The sequence below is a fragment of the Diabrotica virgifera genome, chromosome 9 (genome assembly GCF_917563875.1).
Source record: "Diabrotica virgifera virgifera chromosome 9, PGI_DIABVI_V3a".
NCBI classification, from domain to species: domain Eukaryota; kingdom Metazoa; phylum Arthropoda; class Insecta; order Coleoptera; family Chrysomelidae; genus Diabrotica; species Diabrotica virgifera.
The window spans coordinates 8,001,225-8,015,000 of record NC_065451.1 but is presented as its reverse complement, the minus strand read 5'-3'; the positions used below and the strand labels follow the sequence as shown (position 1 = coordinate 8,015,000).

General features: G+C 30.5%; 1 protein-coding gene across 1 annotated transcript in view; it reads right to left on the bottom strand.

Annotated features, from left to right (window-relative positions):
- Positions 1-9,676, bottom strand: part of LOC114332250 (vasoactive intestinal polypeptide receptor 2) — a 784,400-nt gene extending 774,724 nt beyond the window's left edge. The window contains exon 1 of the mRNA XM_050661170.1: positions 9,521-9,676. The gene's annotated coding sequence lies outside the window, so the exon portion shown is untranslated. The remainder of the gene's footprint in view (positions 1-9,520) is intronic.
- Positions 9,677-13,776: the final 4,100 nt, after the last annotated feature.

Here is a 13,776-nt window from a genome sequence, read left to right as displayed (position 1 = left end):
TGAAAGATAAAGTTTTTCAATCCTAATAGCAACATTAATAATAGAAGCCTTGGAGGTGTCACCAGGGAAATGTACCAATAAGTTTTCAATTTAAAAATCTTTTATTAATATTTTTAATATTTTTCAATATTATTAATGTTGCTATTAGGATTAAAAAACTTTATCTTTCAATTGCCAGATGACGCTAGTCACGTAATCCATTCACCTCAGTTGCAGTGTGGGACTAATATATGTCTAAAAATTTACTGGATTAGAGAAAAGTAACCTATGTATTCTCTGAAGAGCCTCTAACAAGAGGTTAAATCGTCGATAAGAGTGCTGGTTGCGCTCTCTAATCTAAGTAAAAATTAAGACATTTTTGGCCTCGCATTGCAACTGAATAAAAATGGTATACATTTTTATTTTAAAATATAAATGTTCTGAAACCAATATTTAACGAACTAAAGTTTATTCGCATAAGCTATGAAATTTATGTAAACATTAATTGACAGCGCTATCATCGTCAGCAATGAACGAACGTCAGCTATTTGTTTTAGGTTTTGAATACTTTTGGATAACAGTTACTTGTATAATCGCGTAAATTATTCATTAATTTTATTAATAGGATTATTTTTTCACTATCTATGTATTCAGTGATTACAATAATTTCTATACTATACAATAAAAACAAATAATCGAGAAAAGAGAAAAAATGATAAAGGGATATTAATAATTGACTGTTATTATGGAACGAGTAGATCAATTTTGAACACCTCTAACAACTAAAATCGTTGTTTACATGCAATGCATGTCTTATTGAAATTTAGTTTACACTTCTCCAAAAATTACCGTACCACCTTAAGAATGAGTCATATTTGATGTTTCGAATTTCCTGAACCTGTTATCCGATTTAGGTTTTTTTTTTATAATATGTGATAGCCTTATTCTTTAACATTCTAATAATATTGATAATTCTAATAATAGGTGTGTGAAAAATAGGGTTATAAGGTATTAAAAAATTAATCAAATTGGACAACAGGTTTAAAAAATTTGAGACATCAAAATCCCAATTTTAAGATGATACGTTAATTTCTTGGAAAAGTGTAATATTAAGGTTAGTAGGTCTGTTATTTTTAGACTATCAATACATATTTCAAAACTATTAGTACAAAATATAATATTGGGAGACCAATATTTAATGAACTGTTAAAAAGAAAATTGCTGCTATAAGACTAAGCTTTTGATAACCGAATGTAGTTCATTGTGTCAATATGTCCCCATATCATCCCCTCCTAATTTGACTCTTATTATTTTTAAAGTTTTATCCACTGGCATTTGCATATTGGTGAAAAGCCTTCGATATCACCAGCTTTTAACTTATGTGCTATTAAGAGGAAACAGTAGCGATCAACAGGTAGCAAAAACGCGTTCCAAGATTGCGGCTGTAATTTTGAATATTTTGCGAGATATTTGGCACACGTATTCGTAATATAATAAAGAATGGCGGTATAGAGCCCAATTTAAAAAATATAATAATATGTGGAAATTACTCTGTAATAGGAAACTTGCAAAAATTTTTAAATATTAAAATGATATTAAACAACATAAGGTAACATGATCTTAAAACGCTTGCATGCGAAAAAAAAACAAATATTTTTAACCCGTACGCTAATTACGACGTTTTGAAAATGCTATAAAATTCAAATATCTTAGGAGGCTCTTGAACGTCCTTCTATTGGTTCGACGTCACCGGCCACGGTGAACCGGCGGAAACAACGCGATTAAGGTAGGTATCACGGGTATATTACATTTTAATCGTCTTTAATGAAAAATTCCTAGGTATTATTTATGTTCATCTTATATATTGTAATAAGTAGTTCCCCAATCAGCTTAGTTTTAAACTGAAATTGATAAAGTTGAGTGCTACCTTGTAAAGAGTTTAAAACGCATAATATGACGGACGAGGGTTTTTCAAAAGGTCAATCTGACTAACTTACCTACCGTTGATGTCTTCATCGTGGCAACTTTTATAAAAAGTAGTAAAAGCTATTCTATTGGAGAAATGCGAGGTGTCAAGGCAAATAAGTAAGAGTTATTAATAAGCATGTTTAAACCGTTTATAACAATAGTTTGGTACCATTATATTGTAGTGCCTATACGGTTTACCCCGTGGGTTTGATCTACCTACCTCTAATCGAAGGATTTCTTATATCCTGGAAAAGATGACGGTGTAATTTGCATTATAATTAAGATTATATTTTATTGTAATGTTTATTAGTACCTACTGGAGCCTTTCATTATTGTGTTCAAAGCCTTCTGAGAAAAGATTATGGCAATTAGCAGCAACAAAATCCTTCTTTACAAAGTTAATAATACGTATAAATAAGAAGAATCATTATTGTAATTTTACAAGTTAATATCTTTATCATCTCAGCTTATACTTACACCGCATCCCTCGGTAGACCGCAAGCTATAGTAGAAACCCGACTGTAGACCGCATACTATAGTAGCACCAATACTTTTTAGTTACTCTTACTTTTATTACTAAAAGTTTTGTTTATTTTTAAGTTAGTTGTTTCTTCTTTGTTCTTCAACACAAGAAACGAACAAAGTAATTTCATAAAAAAGAGCTTTTTGATACATGTCAACAGAGATAAAATGTTAATATTTTGCCTGTCACAGAAAAAATCATTTTTGCCACAGAATAAAACAAGATATTTCAACTATATTATTTATCTATGGGCAAACTGCATTAAATGCAATGGCCCACCCCGAACGGACAAAGGATACGAGTGGCCTGTGACGTCAGACCACAGGTCTCGCTTTTGAAGTTGTTTAAAACGGAAATTTTAGGCGCGGAACTTTGATTAGATGTTGTACGTACACTATTCATTGTTAAGACGTAATATTTTGAATATAACATTTTAAAACATAAATTAACAATTTTATGCAAAAAAAAATTTTAGTGCAAGTTCCCTATTAAATACAATATTAAAAAAACGAGCCTGTACCTCCATTAAGAAGAACAAAAAAATACACTTTCTTCAAATAAACTTTTTTATCCGATGCCTAGATTTTGTGTCATTTTGGAACTACTAAAATTTTTTATTTTATTATTAGTTCCAAAATGACACAAAATCAAGGCATCGGATAAAAAAGTTTATTTGAAGAAAGTGTATTTTTTTGTTCTTCTTAATGCCGGTACAGGCTCGTTTTTATTAAATTGTAATTAATTACAGAGTAATTTCCACATATTAATATATTTTTCAAATTGGGCTCTGTACCGCCATTCTTTATTATATTACGAATACGTGTGCCAAATATCTCGAAAAAATATTCAAAATTACATCCGCAATCTTGGAACGCGTTTTTGCTACCTGTTGATCGCTACTGTTTCCTCTTAAAGAAAACTTTAAAAATAAGAGTCAAATTAGAGAGGGATGGTACATTGACAACAAAAAATCTTCACGGAGCTATCATGGAGTAACTAACACTTTGCACAGATACTAACACTTATTTTCAACTAGATAATGATTTCTACAACCAAAATTCAGATTAACCATGGGCTCATCATTATCTCTATTATTAACATATATTATATTCATGGACGATAACGAACAAAACATTATACACAAACAAGACTACCTATAGTATGGTGGAGATATGTAGAGTATATTATGTTCTCCATTTGTTCTCAAGGACCAGAAGCATTGAATAAATTTCTTATAGATAACAATAAGGAAGAATTTTTCAAATTCACTATTGAAACAGAAATCAAAAATTCACTTCATTTTCTCAATTTTCTGGATAGGTTAAATTATCTAAAGAGGATACAGGATATGCAACCAAAGTTTATAGGAAACCAATACACACCAACAAATACAGGGTGTAACAAAAATACAGGTCATAAATTAAATCACATATTCTGGGGGCCAAAAATAGTTTGATTGAACCTAACTTACCTTAGTCCAAATGAGCATACAAAAAAGTTACAGCCCTTTGAAGTTACAAGATAAAAATCGATTTTTCCCGATATATCGAAAATTATTAGAGATTTTTTTAATGAAAATAAACACGTGGCACTCTTATGACAGGAACATTTTAAAAATAAATTATAGTTAAATGTGTGCACCCCATAAAAATTTTAAGGGGTTTTGTTCCCTTAAACCCCCCCAAACTTTTTTGTACGTTCTAATTAAATTATTATTGTGCTACCATTAGTTAAACACAATGTGTTTAAAACTTTTTTGCCTCTTAGTACTTTTTGGAAAAGCTAGTTTTTATCGAGATATTTTGAATATTTGTCAAATCCACCACATATTTGTATACTGTTATGTACGATTGTAGAGACCTGGTAATAATATGAATTTTTTTTTTATAAATTCCAGTTTGAGGTATATTTTGAACCATATTAGAAAAGAAGCCACATCTCGAAAAAAGGTGCCTCATCGGAAAAATACTAGGAGGCAAAAAAGTTTTAAAAACATCCTGTTTAACTGGTGGTACCGCAATAATAGTTTAATTGGAACGTACACAAACATTTGGGGGGTTTAAAGGCACAGAACCACCATAAAATTTTTATGTAAACATATTAAAAAAGAAGCCGCATCTCGATTAAAACTGGTTTATCGAAAAAATAATATTAAGAGGCAAAAAAGTTTTAAAAATATTGTGTTTAACTAAGGTTACCACAATATTAATTTAATTGGAACGTACAAAAAAGTTTGGGGGGGTTTAAGGGAACAAAACCCCCATAAAATTTTTGTGGGGTGCACAAATTTAACTATAATTTATTTTTAAAATGATCCTACCATAAGAATGCCACGTGTCAATTTTCATTAAAAAATCTTGAATAGTTTTCGATATATCGGAAAAAATCGATTTTTATCGTGTAACTTCAAAGAGCTGTAACTTTTTTTGTGTGCATATAATTTGTACTAAGGTAAGTTAGGTTCAATCGAACTATTTTTGGTCCCAGAATATGTGATTTAACTTATGACCTGTATTTTTGATACACCCTGTATTTAAATTACGACCCAAACAACAACGTAATCATCAAAAATGGACTTATCAAATCATTATGAACATCTTAGGAAGAAAAATCCCTGCAAACAAAGGTTTTAACAAAAAATAATTAGCCATTATCATTTATAAACAAGACATTTCACAAGCTTAAAGAAAGTAAAAACACCATATGTCAAGAACAGAAAAATGACAAAGGATATAATAATTATTAATAATTTATAAGACTATTAAGTGTCAGGATAAACGAGCATGAAACAAACATCAAAAACAAAGACAGAGAACAAAAATTAAATTGTTTCAAATGAGAATATTTGTATTTAGAGCATAAAACAAGATAGAAAAGAATATTATGTAGCTTTATTTTGTTATAAGTAAATTTATTTATTTTAATATAAGCATTTATGGAACTTCGAAATACGTTATTTAGGTTTCTCTATTCGAGTTACATCGGAGTAAAAGAAAAGAGAAGAAAATTTTTCCACTGGTAGCCAAGAAAATACATTTTTTTCGAGTACCGATTTTGAACTTTAAAATTAAATTTTCTTGAACCTAGTTTTTTTTAATTTTTTTCACGCGCTATACCGATTGTTTTTATTATTACCTATAAATATAATGTTAAATATAATGTAAGATATGAGAATTTTTTTCTAGAAAGAACTCCGAAAGAATAAGGTAATGACACTTATACAGAAGTAAAAACTTCAAGTTGTATACTGGTATAAAAATTGTTTATTAGAACTTCATAAAATGTTGTTCTGAAGCTATTTTCTTGTGGCATTTTTACAATTTTAACTATTAATAATGGGAAATAAGCCACAATATTATTAAAAAATGATTTTTATTAACGTTTCGACGCCCAAATCGGGTGCCGTTGTCAAAATACAAAATTCTACTGAAAAATATTTCATAAAATTCATAAAATGTCATGCAAAACGTTTTCGTTCTAATTCAGAACATCTTCAGTGCCCAGAATGAAGTATTTCCACGTTAGATTATATTTTTAAGTCATTGAAATGTAATCAACTCAATTTGGATCCCACGTGTTGGGAAATCTCAATACATCACCTTAGGGCATTATCCTGGTTGCCATGTGACCATCACAGGGCTTTTTATTGAAGTATGCACTTTTAAGGCATCTATATTATATGTAAAAGGTTTTTACCCGGATATTTTTCTTTTGTGGCTCAGCTAGCATCCAGTTTGTAAGTATGACCAACTTGCTCTAACCTTAGTCAAAATTTAAATACCAACTTTATATTCATTAAATCGGTTATACTTATTTCTAGATCGAACACATGATGATTTTTTATAAAAATCGAAAAGGTTTTGTTGTGATGTAGCCCTTTTAAGGGATTTTAATAAAAAAATATTGTATACCTTTTACAAAGGATTTTTTCAAATTTTGTAATTAAAATTGTTTAAAACTTTTTTAAAAATTTAGAATCTATTGTAAAGTCTAAATTAGCAACTCTCTATTCCACAAAGAACATAGAGAGTTGCTAATTTAGATTTTACAATAGATTCTAATTTTTTTAAAAAAAATCTAAACAATTTAAATTACATTTTCAAACAGTTTTTAACAACCATTACATTTTAATTAAATCCAAAATTAAAATTACACTTTTTGAAGTTCTTAACCAAAAATTGACTTTACCTTGTCTTGTCATGTCACTCTTTTATCATATTGAAAGTCCATTTCCTATTTTATTAGTTGGTCTGTGCATTGATCTGGCATAGTTTTTTCAAGCAGGGAAGCATGGTGCACTTTAAGCATGTTCTTAATTTAATCTTATAACATCGACCGGTAGTCATCATATTTTTACTAAATTTAAAATGTAAACCATGTATCATGAAGTTACCACTTTAAATGGTGTGCTAGTTTCAATTACTTAGCAGAATGTAAGTATTCTCCACATGTTTTTCTTATTAACAGTCACAATTTTAACCTTTTGCCTTAATCTAAGATGGAAATAACGTGCGATCCAAAATTATTGTCACCATAGGTGGCTCTGAAAGACAGAGATAGATATACAGTCCATGTCTATTCTTAATTCAGATATACTTTCCAGTTTACATCAACTTTGCAGTGTACGTCAACTTAACAAAAAAGTTAGGTTATGTAGAGATGTTGGTGGTGGGCATATACAGCATCTTGTTTGATTTTATTTATTATTGTTACTTGTAATTTTGTTAATTCTTTTTTTTTATTAAAGTTCTGTGTTAAAGGTTTTGACTGATTTTTATCTTTTATAATGTTAATGCTGCAGTTAATACTCAATGGAAAGATCGACGGAAAAAGAGGAATTGGTCGAAAGAAATATTCATGGCTCCGAAACCTTCGTCAATGGACTGGCTTATCAGCAGATCAATTGTTACATGCCGCACAAGATCGAGAACGATATCGGCAAATTGTTATGGAAGCTACCCACGCCTAAAAATTTGGGCACGGTACTTAAAGAAGAAGAAGATAATGTTAATCAAAATTAATTGATAAATCAATGATAAAAATTCAGATTAAAATAAGACATACGTAATTTTTTGCACGGCTAGCTTTGATTCCAATAATTGTGGATCGCTCGTTACTTCATTCTAGGCACTGAAGATGTTCTGAATTAGAACGAAAACGTTTTGCACGACATTTTATGAAGTTTTAATAAACAATTTTTATACCAGTATACAACTTGAAGTTTTTACTTCTGTATAAGTTTTTTAAACTATGGTATACAGCAACTATTGGGATTTTCCCATTGATTTTAGTAAGGTAATGGTTCAAATATTACCATCCTAACCTTTATAATTTGCAACTGGCACTGCTCTTAATTTAACTGTTTTTTAAGAAGCCTCTTTCCGAATTTTTTTCCAACGCCGCGCTGTTTTCTTTTTCCAACTATTTTCTATTTTCAACTATTATTTTAAATTTAATTTAAAGTAATAATTGACAAGATATTTTATTTGTTTATAAGTCAAAAAATTGTTTATATTTTTTAAAAATTCCCAAGGCCGGCCAAATAATCTGATTTCAGTTCTACAAAGTATGCTGAATAGGTGGAGTGCTCTTTTATATGTAAACAAATTTGCCGAACTTCCTTCTGGTTGAATTTTTTTTTGTCAACGGTTTTAAAGAGCTTTAATTTTTTAAAGTAATTTTAATAAAATTTGGTGGAGTGTATTTAATTATGTTCTGAAGATTTTATAAGCTAATAACGAAGATCCTAGGTGTATCGTTAATGGTTAGAAACCTTGAAAAATCAAGCTTATTTTCTCCACATTTTTTTTATTTTTTTTTTTTTCTATTTCGTAGTAAGAGTAATAAATGTAGAAATTTTTAACCAGTCATATTTTATGGAAATTCAATCATCGGTAATTTATTTCCTTACAAATTTTACTCCAAAATTATTATTTATTATATTTTATTTTATTTTTTTTATTAATGTTCCCGTCCTGTTCGAGAGAAAGGATAAATTAATTGTTTTTATTAAAGTTATCACATAACTTTTTCTGCAAAAATCAGAATGCCTTCTTTCACATCCAGCCTGGTCTATCCAGGACATTTAAATAAATAACATGTGTTGAATAAAAAGGGTATTTAATAAAAAAATTGAATCACAAGTGAGATAATGAGGTTTTTTTCTAAAAAGATAAAAAAGTCATGTATTTCAGATTAAGGGGATAGACGCAAAATCTTGGTCCAATGCTATTTAAGTGCATTGATTTTTTTTTCGAATCCTGTGAAAACTAATAAGCATTTTTTTAAAATTTAAACGCAGAATGAAAGATTATATTATTACCGAGGGCCGAAAGTCCCTGAAAACTTATATACTGTTTATTTTAATAAGTTACAGGGGTACAATAAAAAGATAAAATTTGGTGTGATTTTAATTTCAAATATTTCATTCAAAAGAAACTTTCTCTTTATTCCAAGTTACTTTCGGCCCTTGGTAATAATATAGTCTTTCATTCTGTGTTTAAATTTTTCAATAATATTTATTAGTTTTCTCAAGATTCGAGAAAAACTAATGCATTTAAATAACATTGGACCAAGAATTTGCGCCTACCCCCTTAAGTACATGAAAATGGGTAAGGCGGAAATAGTTGATGTAAATATATACAAAATACAAGTAAATATTATGGTAAAAAACGGAGGGGCGTAATTTTTTTTGTTAATAAAAGCCAATAGCAATTTGATCAGCCCTATGTTTCAAATATTAAGGATATTTGAACATAAAATAACGAAAATAAAAATTATATATTTTTTGTAGATTTTAAATGTGGCTTTTGTGGCAAATGTGATTTTTGCCTAAATGTACAACATTTTTTACTCATTCGTCACATTTTTATTATTTTTTACAAATTTTATTTATTTTTTAGCTGCAATAATTTCCTATTTTCTCAAAAATTTAGTTTCAAATTATTCTATTTACTTTGCGGTATATAATATATTTCGTGTCTCCGAATCCCAACCAGCTAAAACACCTCAAATAATTAAATCTATCCCCCAAAACATCCATAATCCTACCTGAATCGTCGTCTCCGGCGAAACCTGTTGAATGCAGTATTAATCAAGACGCCAACAGACGCGTAACGGCGGCAGAAAGTTTAGAGCGACGGGAACTCCGTTCCACTATTTCCAGAGACGCCTCGCGACGCACTGTTGGGAGAAGAGCAAGAGCTTCGGCGACGTTGGTAGAGAAAGACGCCTCCGTGTTCCGTGGCGTGCTGGGTCCGCAGATGACCAGCGCACTACGGGAACCCCACACCGCGGCGGGAAGCAGTTGAGTGAACTTGTGGGATGCAATGAGCGGGAATATACTGACATAGTATTGCTGTACATGTACATACCTATGTGAGTTTTACAAATAAAAGACAGATATCGAGAAAAATTCTTTAGAATAGAATAGAAATATGTTTTATTGTCAAAAAAAAAATTTAAAAATTTTATAGACAAAGATTACAAGAATCATAAAAAAAACAATAACAAATACTTGATGGATTCAACCATTACTTAATGGAAGTTCATTTTGTCTAACAATAAAACACTGAAAACGTTTGTTTTCTATACTTCCACAAAATTTATTATAACTATGTGACTACAGCTGTTTCGGCAGAGTGCCTTTCTCAAGTGATTTAGTTTACTATGTGTTTGCCTTTTTAAAGTCTTTAACTAAAGAGGTTGAGGAGTGGGGAGCTGTTTGTCTCGAGTTGGTCATTCAGAATTATACCTGTATTTTTTAATTTATTAATTTCCATAGATTCTAATAAAGATAGCTTAAGGCCTTTATTTTGAATATGCAGAATTTAAAACTGTTCATTAAAAGAATGATTATGATCTAGAAGGTGAAGTGCGTATGTTGAAGAGTCTGTTTTTCTATTGTTGAAAGCCCTTTTGTGTTCTGCTATCCGTTTGTCAAAGGTTCTGCCAGTTTGACCGATGTAAGTTTTCGGACAGTCACCACAAGTTAGTTTGTAAACACCACTCTGTAGTTGTTTTCTCTTTCGGCTCTTATTGTTCTTAATATATTTGTTGAAGTTGTTGTTAGTTCTGAAAGCTTGTGTTATTCCTTTCTTTTTGTATGTATCTGGCTATTTTTGTTGTTATCTTGCCAGTATATGTGATAGAGCAGAAGTCCATAAACTTTCTAGATGTAACAATTACCAGAGTACACAACAAACATGAGTTCTCCGTATATCATAAACCTATCCATACTGACACAACTATACATAATTCATCATCCCATCCTACACAACACAAATTAGCAGCCTACCATAGCATGATACATAGACTGACAGAAATTCCCATGTCAAAAAATAACTTCGAAATAGAACTGAACATCATTAAACAAATAGCAGTAAACAATGGCTATAACGAACAAACAATTAATAAAATGTTAAACCAAAACCTCCATAAGAAAGCCCTGAAATTAGTCTATCCATCACCACAGAAAGAACCCAGTACCTTCTGCTCTATCACATATACTGGCAAGATAACAACAAAAATAGCCAGATACATAAAAAAGAAAGGAATAACACCAGCTTTCAGAACTGACAAAACTCAGAACTTACAAAATGAAAATCGATTTTTTCTAATATATCGAAAACTATTAGAGATTTTTTATTGAAAATGGGCATGTGGCATTTTTATGGCAGTATCATCTTAAAAAAAAATTATAGTAAAATTTGGACTCCCCATAAAAATTTTACGGGGGTTTTGTGCCTTTAAACCCCCCAAATGTTTGTGTATGTTCCAATTAAACTTTTACTGCAGTACCATTAGTTAAACACAGTGTTTTTAAAACTTTTTTGCCTCTTTGTATTTTTTCGAGAAAGCACTTTTTATCGAGATATTACTTCTTTTTTAATATGGTTCAAAATATACCTAAAAATGTAAATCATAAATAAATTTTCGTATTATTACCAAGTTTCCATAATCGTACTTAAACATATACAAATATGTGGTGGATTTGACAAATATTCAAAATATCTCGATAAAAACTGACTTTTCGAAAAAGTACTGAGAGGCCAAAAAGTTTTTAAAATATTATGTTTAACTAATGGTAGTACAATAATAATTAAATTGGAACGTACACAAAAGTTTGGGGGGGTTTAAAGGAACAAAACCCCCATAAAATTTTTATGGGGTGTCCAAATTTCAATATAATTTTTTCTTTAGATACTACTACCATAAGAATGCCACATGTCTATTTTTAATAAAAGATCTCTAATAATTTTCGATATATTGGAAAAAATCGATTTTCATTTTGTAACTTCAAAGGGCTGTAACTTTTTTTATGTGCACATTTGTACTAAGGTAAGTTAGGTTCAATCGAACTATTTTTGGTTCCAGAATAGCTAATTAAATTTATGACCTGTATTTTTGTTACACCCTGTATAAGCTGAGAAACTGCAACAGGTAGAACATACAACAAAAATAACAAAAAAAAACATTTTTCCTTTTCTGTTTACCAAAAATTTTTAGAACTGTTCTCGTATTATTGTTGCCAATTCAGTAATCTTGTTTCATATATTTCTCCAAGTATACAAACAACTCCATTATAATAGTGATATTTTCTTGTTAAAGGTAGTAAACCATAAATATAATAAAATAACAACAGCCGGTCAAACATCACCTCTCTCTTATTCGAAATGAATCATTTCGGAATAAAAGTGTGCATTTTCTCTCATATTGTTAGAGACAACATCTCCGTCAAGCTCTTTTTAGGAATATCCCATCATCCACGTTCACTCAACTCTTTCCAACAGAATGTATATAAATAACGCTGTTATACAAGTTATGCTACTTGCAACACCACAGCAACAACGTAAGTTTTGCACAAACGTTGGAATAGTCTCGTGATATTTGAAGCGTAGCGGTTGCTACTACGTAACGAAAACACCTCTTGTCGGAATAGCGGTTGGTTAAAATAATTGTTTTTTGAATATGATCCGACGCACAGTAATCCAAAAACCCGAAAAGGTGGCCAAAAGTCAAAAAAAAAATTTAACGTTTCGAAAATATTATTACATTTTCTAAAAGAGAATTAAATTCCCTATTCAGTGTTGGCAACCCTAGAGTTATATGTCCTATATCTGAATTTCCAGTTCAGTTCAAATTTGACCTTCGTACGGAACAAAAGCGCAGTTAAGAATAACGAATTTTTATACGCACAGTCTTGTGCGTGTATCTCGAAAACGAAGTGTGCAAATTCAATTCTGCAAAATGGAGGATATTCGTGGAGCCATCTTTAATATAAGCCGATAATATCAAAATATTTATATATGTGTTATATTTAGTAGATTTTAAGTTGAAGTTAAGTAATTAGAAAGTATATATTTTGAAAAAATTAAACTTTCAGATAGCCAAATAGTTATGTATTACATCGAATTCCAAGATGTTACTACAATTATCTTTTAGCTTATATTTCTCTCTCTAAGATTAAAAAAAAATTAGCTGCCACTATCTGCCTCTTTGGTTTTGCGAGAATTTTTTGTACAAGCGTTCTGCGCTATGAGTTTCAATATGAATCGGTAACAACGCAGAATAAACAGATCATGCCGCAACATTCAAGTAGTTGTTATGACTGTAGATCTTTAGTTGGTATTGTAAAATCTTAGATAATAGGGTCAGGTACAGTATTGTTAAAAAATAAAGTAAAAATTAGTTTTGACTTTGCATCCTCCATTTTGTTTTTTGAAATTTCGATTTGGGATTCGTAATCAGCAACTTCAAAAACCCCCGGATATCAAATTTCGACGGTATTACATACATTTAAAATACATAAACCCGCCATATTACATCCGCCATTTTGTTTTTTGCAATTCAGACTTCGGATTCGTAATTAGCGACCTCAAAAACCCCTGGGCCTCGATTTTTGACCCCTCGCTTCGTTATTGAACGTGTTCGCTACGTATACTAAACAGATACGAAGCGAATACGTTCGATAACGAAGCGAAGGGTCAAAAATCGAGGCCCTGGATGCCTAATTTCATGCAAATCAAAAAACGTTTTCATATTTTGGCCATCTTTTCGGGATTTTGGACCACTGTGCGACGCGTGGGTGTATAACTAGCAAAACGATCTTCAATTTCCATGCAATTTCTATGGTTTGTTGTTCACATAACATTGTATCAACAAAAATCCCATGTTTCGATAGTTAGAAGGTTTTGATAAGCGAAATATTGGCTAACTATACAAAGGAAACAACGAGGGGAAACAAAACTATCAAAAAGTATGTGGATATTTCAACAATACTAATATAAGCTGCGAAACTGCAACAG